Here is an 8,651-nt window from a genome sequence, read left to right on the forward strand (position 1 = left end):
GGGTGTTTACCCCTGTAGGGGGGAAGGGAGGGGAGAGTTTACCCCTGTAGAGGGTGTTTACCCCTGTAGGGGGGAAGGGAGGGGAGAGTTTACCCCTGTAGGGGGATGTTTACCCTTGTAGGGGGTGTTTAACCTTGTGGGGGGAGGGGTGTTTACCCCTGTGGGGGGGGTAAGAGGAGAGTTTACCCCTGTAGGTGGGAGTGTTTTCTCCTGGAGGATGGGGTGGAGGGGAAGGATGAGGGGGAAGTACACCCCTGTAAGGGGGGGGAGGGGTGTTTACCCCTGTAGGGGCGGAGGGAGGGGGGGTACACACCTGTAGGAGTGGGTGTTTTCTACTGGATGATGTGGGGGGAAGGGTTGATCTGGCTTTCACCCCCTCCAGAGGGTAAATCCTGTAACAACAACCCTCCTCCCCTCCCCCCAGGTGTTGTTATTGGGGGGATCAAAGCCGGATAAGCTCCACCTCCCCCCGGGGGTGCTGCTATCCGGGGTGAGGGTAACTCTGTCCGTCTCTTTCCCCCTCCCCCTTCCCTCCGTACCACCTCACTTACCTAATTACCCTGCGCCATCTTACTCTCCTCCGGCGGCCGCAGCAGTTCCCTCCCTCCTCCGCGCCCGCTCCACCCTCCACTGGGACCCGCCCCTTCGCCCCGCTCCCATTGGCTCCCCGCTGGCCCCGCCCTTCCGCCTGACGGACGGCTACCTTCACCAATCGGATGAGGATATGGCGGACCCTGCACCCCGCCCCCATTTTTTCCCACGGCTGTGCGCCGTGCTGACGTCAGCGCGTCCCCCACACCCTCCGCTCAGACCCCTACTGCGCGTGCGTAGGTCCCCGGGACGAGCTGTCAATCAAACAGAGTGTATAGGTCACCTCAGTGTGAGGGACGCTGGGCTCCAAACTTTAACTTGATTTGATCTGTTTCTCCTTCTATGCACCCGTGCTGAGTTTCTCCTGCAATTTCTGTCTTCTGTGTGTTTTTCAGATCATTTGTTTGTTATTTATGTATCTACGTGTGTGTGTGTGTATATCAGTGGAGTGTTGCAATTTTATTCTGTTCTCAAGGTCACATATCCTGTGGCAGCAGCATTAGTAGGAGTTGTTGATCTGAAGAAGGGTCACTCAACTCCTCGTCTCAACTTGTTTCTTTCCCTCTTTCTCTCTCCAAACGTGCTGCCAGACCTAAATAGTCCTTCCAGGTGTGAAGCAGCATTTCACCTGCACCTTCTCCAATCTTGTGTATTGTATTCGCTGCCTAATATACATTGGAGAAACCAAACGCAGACTGGGTGCCCGCTTTGTGGAACACCTCTGGTTCGTGTGCAAGCCGGACCTTTACCTTCCTGTAGCCGGTCAGTGTAACACAACACCCTGCTCAGTGTGTCCTCGGCACACTGCAGTGCTCCTGTGAATCACAGCACTAACTGGAGAAACATCTCATATTCAGACTCGGCACTTCATAACCTTCTGGGCTTAAAACTGGGTTCAACACATTCAAATTGCGAACCAACTCCCATTCCTTCCCTTTTAGCTTCACTTGGCTCCATTCTCTGTCACAATGTCCTCTCTCCCCTCCCTCCAACCTAGTCGGACTGTGTGTTCTTTCAGGTCAGGCAGTTAGGCACACCATTGTTCTGCCATTCTCACATTCCCATCGCTTAATCTGAACAATCTTCATTTTTCCACCTCCTGGCCCTATCATTCTACACCCCACCACTCACACACCCCCTCCCCCCAAACTATAGCATAAATGCTGTCCCCTCCACACTTCACGTCAGCTGTGATGAAGACTCATCTAGACTTGAAACGTTAGCTTGCTCTCTCCCCATGGAAGCTGTCTGACCCGCTTTGATCTCCAGCGTTTGTTGTTTCCAGTTCATGCCAACAGACCTGCTGAGTTTCTCCAGCAATTTCTGTCTTCTCTGTGTGTTTCAGATCGCCGGCATTTCCTTGTCATTTCTGAGTACGCGTGTCTGTTGCAAGGTTGCAAGCTCGAGGTCACACTGCAAGGGCAGCAGCGTATCAGTCCTGGGGAAGAGTCCCTGCACTCGAAATGTTAACTGGCTTTCTTCTCTCTCCACCCGTACGGAGTTTCTCCAGCAACTTCTGCCTTTTGTGCGTGGAGCAGACCGTATTACAGTGCCTGTTGCAAAATAAAACCAGAGAACTGTAGCAGAGCAGAAGTGGTGTGTGAACAACTGCCACTCGCGGGGGTGGGGGGAGTGTTGGAGGGGGTAAAAAAAAGCATTTCCAAAGCCAAACAGCGAGTGATGAGGAAGGTAAACGGGACAAAACAATGAACTGCAGGATGCTGGAGATCTGAAACAAACTTTGAACAGAAGTTGCAGGAGGAACTCAGCAAGTCTGGCAGCGTTTATGGGGAGAGAAGCAGAGTCCCGTGTGATGCTTCTTCAGAACAGACAGAATGTCGTTGTGAGAGGATTTGAGTACAAAAGTGATGGAGTCTTGCTTCAGTTGTATAGGGGCTTGGTTAGACCACGCCTGGAGTACTTGATTCCCAGAATCAAACAGCACGGAAGCAGACCCTTCGGCTCAACCAGTCCATGCCGACCGTAATCCCAGACTAAACTAGTCCCACTGGTCTGCGCTTGGCTCATATCCTTCTAAACATTTCTTATTCATGTACTTATCCAAATGTCTTTTAAACATTGTAACTGTCCCCACATCTACCACTTCCTCTGGAAGTTCGTTCCACGCATGTAAAAAAAATTGCCTGTCATGTCCTTTTTAAATTCTTTCTCTTCTCACCTTAAAAGTATGCCCTCTCATCTTGAAATCCTCCACTGCAGGAAAAAGACCTTGGCTAATCACCTTATCCATGCCCTTCATGATTTATAAACCTCTATAAGGTCACCTCTCAGCCTCCTACACTCACGTGAAAAAAGTCCCAGGCTCTCCTTATAGCTCAAACCCTCCATTCCAGGGAACCTCCTGGTAAATATCTCCCGAACCCTCTCCAGTTTAATAATATCCTCCCTATAACAGGGAGACCAGAATGGACACAGTGCTCCAGAAGAGGCCTCACCAACGTCCTGTACAACCTCAACGTGACGTCCCCAACTCCTATACTCAAAGGGTCTGAGCGATGAAGGCAAGCGTGCCAAACGCCTTCTTCCCCACCCTGTCTACCTGAGACGCAAACTTCAAAGAATTATGTCCTTGAACCCCCTAGGTCTCTCTGTTCTACAACACTACCCCAACGCCCTACTTTTAATTGTAGGAGTCCTGCCCCTTGTTTGTTTTACCAAAATGCAATACCTCGCATTTATCCAAATTAAACTCCGTTTACTGTGTAGTTTTATTTTACTTAGGGAAAATATTTTTGCCATAGAGGGAGTTCAGTGAAGGTATACCAGCCTTGTTCTTCAGATGGTACCACTATCCTATGAAGAGAGATTGGGCGAACTGAGCCCTGTATTCTCCAGTACATGCAGCTGTGGTACATGTAGCTAAGATAGCCCCCCTGGTTGGGTGGGGAGGTCACAATTTAACAATAAGAGGGAGGGATTCCAGTTCAATCCGAGATAGAGGTTTACAGCATGGAAACAGGCCCTTCAGCCCAACTTGTCCATGCCGCCCAGACTGCACAATTAATTTAGTCCCATTTGCCTGTGTTTGGTCCATATCCCTCCATACGTATCCCATCCATGTACCTGTCCAAATGTTTCTTCAATGACAAAATCATACCTGTCTCCACCACTACCTCTGGCAGCCCATTCCCAGACTCTCATTACCCTCTGCGTGAAAGAAGTTGCTCCTCTGGACCCTTTTCTTTCTCTCCCATCTCACCCTAAACCTATGCCGTCTAGTTTTAGACTCTCCTAACATGGGGAGAAGCTGTCCACTTATCCGTGTCTTTCCTGGTTTTATAGAACTCTATACTGTCACCCCCTCAGTCTCCTACACTCCAGGGAAAAAAGTCTCAGCTCTCTTTGGGGATAACAAGAACTGCCGATGCTGGAGTCAGAGACAACACAGCATGGGGCTGGAGGAACACAGCAGGCCAGGCATCATCAGGGGAGGGGGAAAGCTGACGTTTCGGGTCGGGACCCTTCTTGGGGAGGGGAAAGGGAGCTAGGAAATAAATAGAGAGAGGAGGGGTGGGGCTGGGGAAGGTAGGTTGGATGGTGATTGCAGGTTGGGACTGGTGGAGATTGGGCAGTGAGGTGGGAGGAGTGGATAGGTGGGAGACAAGATGGATAGGTTGTGTCAGGTCAAGGAGGCGGGGATGAGAAGGAGGGTTGGATATGGGATGAGGCCGGGGGTGGGGAGATTTTGGGCTAAACGTGGAATTCACTGGTTTTAAAATCAATTTCTGAGCTCCTTTTCCCCTCCCCCATTTCTGAAGAAGGGTCCTCCCTGCTCCTCTGATGCTGCCTGGCCTGCTGTGTTCCTCCAGCCCCACACTGTGTTATCCCAGCCTCTCCTTATAACTCAAATCTTCCAGTTCAGGTAGCAGCCTAGCAAATCTTTTCTGCGTTATTTCTATTTTAATAATATCCTTTCTAGAAATGAGGAGAGGTTTGTACTATTCAGAATTGTGGAACCCAATGAATGGTGCAGTAAGACTCGATGGGCTGAATGGCCTACACTTCTTCCTGGATTGAATTCTGTCCTGCAGAAGACAAGGGAATTTGATTATGCTTGATGTAAGACTGATTGATCACCATTGGTGTACAGGGTCCTGGGGATAATAGGCATTAAAGTGTTCCATCAGCCCAATGGCTTGCCAGACTTGATGGGCTGAATGGCCTACTGCTGTTCCCAATGACACTGAAGGCAGACAAGTCCCTTGCATTGCAGCATAAGGAGGTAACCACCTCCTAGGAGGACAAGACACCATCTGCAAGTCCCCCTCCGCGCCATGGACCATCCCGATTTGGAACCCCATTTGCTCGGTGCCGTTGAGTCAAAATCCTGGAATTCCCTCCTTAAACAGTGGGGATTTCCATCCGTTTATATGGAAGCCTGCTCGCCAGCTCCTCCTCAAAGGACGATCGGGGGGTGGGCAATTAAAAACTCTCCTTCCCATCAACCTAGTGAAAAGAAAGGGGCCGGCCAATTTTCTTAAAATTCAGGCAAAGAAATCTTCAGTGCCAGTTTCTCTGCCCCTGGCAGCCTGCAGAGAATGGGAGGGAACGTGTGTGCAGAGATAATGGATGTGTTTGTTGAAATCCGTCCAACATTCCTCGGATTCCAGGATTATCTCAGTGAATGGAAAGTTAGCAAAGGTAACGCCACTGCTTAGGAAAATGATGGAGAGGGACAGAGCTGGGGGGGGGGGGGGTTGGCGGCGCAGGGGGATCTTATCCTCCATCATTGGGAAAATGCTTCGATCAAACAACGGTGACTGGGAGCGGAGAAGATTTGGTGGGAACCCCCCGCCCCACCAACCCCACACACTATTAGATGACTCTTGAGGCTGGGGTGCTAACTCTTTGTAAGAAAGAGAGGAGTAAAGTTTCTGCAAGTTAACCGTATCAAGGGGAAGTGGAGAGAGAAGGTGGGAATATGGCATTGAGATTGAAGATTAGTCTTGATCCTGTGGAATAGGGGAAGCAGGCTCAGAGGGCCAAATGGCCTACAATATGATGAGGACGATCCCACAGAGTTTTAGCAAAGAGAAACTACCTCAACTTTATTAGAGTGTTTTTTTGAGAAAAGAAAAACAGGGTGTGCATGCGTATGTGTTCAGAAACTTAGAAAATACGAGTAGCAGAAGGCCATTCAGCCCTTTGATATAGCTCTGTCACACGATGTAACCTACCCCCCAATCTCTCCCCACGCTCCTTGACGCCTTTGGTTCTGCGCAATCTGGGCTCTCTCTTTCTTGAATGTTGTCAGCAATTCGGCTTCCACAGCCTCTGGCGGGAGAGAATTCCTCAGGTTTACCACCTTCCGAGTGAAGCAACATCCTGGTAAATCTCTCCAGCTCAAGGCAACATCCTGGTAAATCTCTCCAGCCCCAGAGGCAACATCCTGGTAAATCTCCTCTTGTGTGTTTCAATCAGATCCCTTTCTCGTTCTTCTAAACTCCATTGAGAACAGGCCCAGTCAACTCGGATCTCTCCACGTAGGACAAACCGACCATCCCATTTGATCTCGAGGTACACAATAGAGGTACGCATCAGGTTGGGGAGGTAACATAAATGGCATGGATAGAGGGTTGGGCTAAAGGGCAGAGTGAAGGGGTAAGTGACCCATTTTCAAGGTGGGAATCTGTCACTAGTGGAGTATGATCAGCAAGAGAGCTGAGAGTTACAGTGTGGTGGTGAACTGACAGGGCAGTGGAGTTGAAGTACACCTGGATGTGCTATATCTTCTTGAATAGCATAGCAGGCTTGAATGGCCTCAAAGTCCCAGGTCTGGAGAGATTTACCAGGATGTTGCCTCTGGGGCTGGAGAGATTTACCAGGATGTTAACTTTCAAATGTTACACTGTCTTTTCATCTAGACTTGCTGATGATACAAAACTCAGTGGGAATGTTAGCTGTAAGGAGGTCACGCAGAGGGGCTATAGACAGGTTAAGTGCGAGAGCAAGAAGTAGCAGATCATGGAGTCAGAGAGTTGTACAGCATGGAAACAGACCCTTCAGTTCAACTCATCTATGCCGACCAGGTATCCTAAATTAACCTAGTCCCCATTTGGAGTCATAGAGTCCTACAGCACAGAGACAGGCCCTTCAGCCCAAACTGGTCCATGCCGACCAAAATGTCCATCCACGCTAACCCCATTTCCCTGCACTTGGCCCATATCTTTCTAAACCTTTCCTATCCATGTATTCATCCAAATGCCTTTTAAATGTTGTTAATGTACCCGCCTCAACCACTTCCGCTGGCAGCTCACGCCATATGCGTTACACCCTCTGTGTAAAAAAGTTGCCCCTCAGGTTCCTATGTATTCTTTCCCCTCTTACATTAAACTGATGCCCTCCAGTCCTCAATTCTCCAACCCTGGGAAAAAGACTGAGTGCATTCACCCTATCCTTGCCTCTCATGATCTAATACGCTTCTATAAGATCCCCCCTCAGTCTCCTACGCTCTAAAGAAAAAAAGTCCTAGCTTGTCCAACCTCTCCCTATAAATCAGACCCTTGAGTCCTGGCAACATCCTTGTAAATTTCTTCTACACTCTTTCCAGTTTAATAACATCCTTCCTATAGGAAGGTGACCAAAATTGAACACAATACTCAAAGTGTGGCCTCACATTCTGTACAACTGCAACATAACTTCTGTACTCAATGCCCTGACTGATGAAGGCCAGTGTGCCAAAAGCCTTCTTCACTGCCCTGTCTATCTGTGACTCCACTTTCAGAGAACCATGCACCTGAACTCCATGGTCCCTCTGTTCCACTGTACTCGTTAAGGCCCTACCATTCACCATGAAACTCCTACCTTGATTTGACTTTCCAAAATGCAACACCTCACACTTATCTATATTTAAACTCCACTTGCCATCTCTTGGCCCACTTCCCCAGCTGATCATTTGGCCCATATCCCTCCAAAACCCTTCCTGTTCAAGTACCCATCCAGATGCCTTTTAAATATTGTAATTGTAACAGCCCCCACCACTTCCTCTGGCAGCTCTTTCCTTACATGCACCATCCTCTGCATGAAAAAGAAGTATAACACAGGGGAACATTTTGGGTTATAGAATATGGGAGAATATCAACGGGCTGGTCAGGTATTCAATCCTAAAAAGTGTGAGTTGATGTATTTTGGGAGGACCATCAAGGCAAGGGAGTGCGCAATGAATGGTAGGAGCCTAGGAAGTACAGAAGATCAAAGGGATCTTGGTATGCATGTCCTTAGATCCTTGAAGATGAGAGGAAAGGTGGTTAAGGAGGCATATGGGGTACTTGCCTTTATTAATCGAATACAAGAGCAAGTGGGTTATGACGGAGCTGTGTATAAATGTTAGTTGGGCCACAGCTAGAGAACGATGTGTCGTTCTGTTCCCACTCTATAGGAAGGATGTGACTGCACAGGAGAGGCTACAAAGAACGTTCAGCAGGATGCTACCTGTGCTGGAATGCTCCAGGAATGAAGAAAGTCTCGATTTTTCGGCGTTTTTTAACTTTCGAGCAGACAAGGCCGAGGGAAGTGTACAAAATTAAGAGATGATGTGGAGCTGTTGGATTGGGCTGGACAAGGTCAAAAATCAGACAGCACCAGGTTATAGTCCAACCAGACTATTTGAAAACACAAGCTTTCTGAGCTCTGCTCCTTCCTCATGTGTAGTGTGGAAGAGGAGGTATACTGACAAAATTAAGAGGGTAGATACGAAGAAATCTTTCCTATTTGAAGACGGATCAATAGTTGGGCAGCACAGTGTTTAGCGCCAGGGACCCAGGTTCGATTCCACCCTCAGGCGACTGTCTGTGTGGAGTCTGCACATTTTCCCCGTGTCTACGTGGATTTCTTCCGGTTTCCTCCCACAATCCAAAGATGTGCAGGTTAGGTGGATTGGCCATGCCAAACTATCCACAGTGTCCAGGAATGTGCAATCTAGGTGGACTACCCATGGGAAATGCAGGGTCACAGGGATAGGGCAGGGGGCCGGGTAAGGGTGGGATGCTCTTTGGAGGGTCAGTGCAGACTGAGTGGGCTGAATGGCCTCTTCCTGCTCT

This window comes from Rhincodon typus, chromosome 44, assembly GCF_021869965.1.
Source record: "Rhincodon typus isolate 14 chromosome 44, sRhiTyp1.1, whole genome shotgun sequence".
Lineage (NCBI taxonomy): Eukaryota > Metazoa > Chordata > Chondrichthyes > Orectolobiformes > Rhincodontidae > Rhincodon > Rhincodon typus.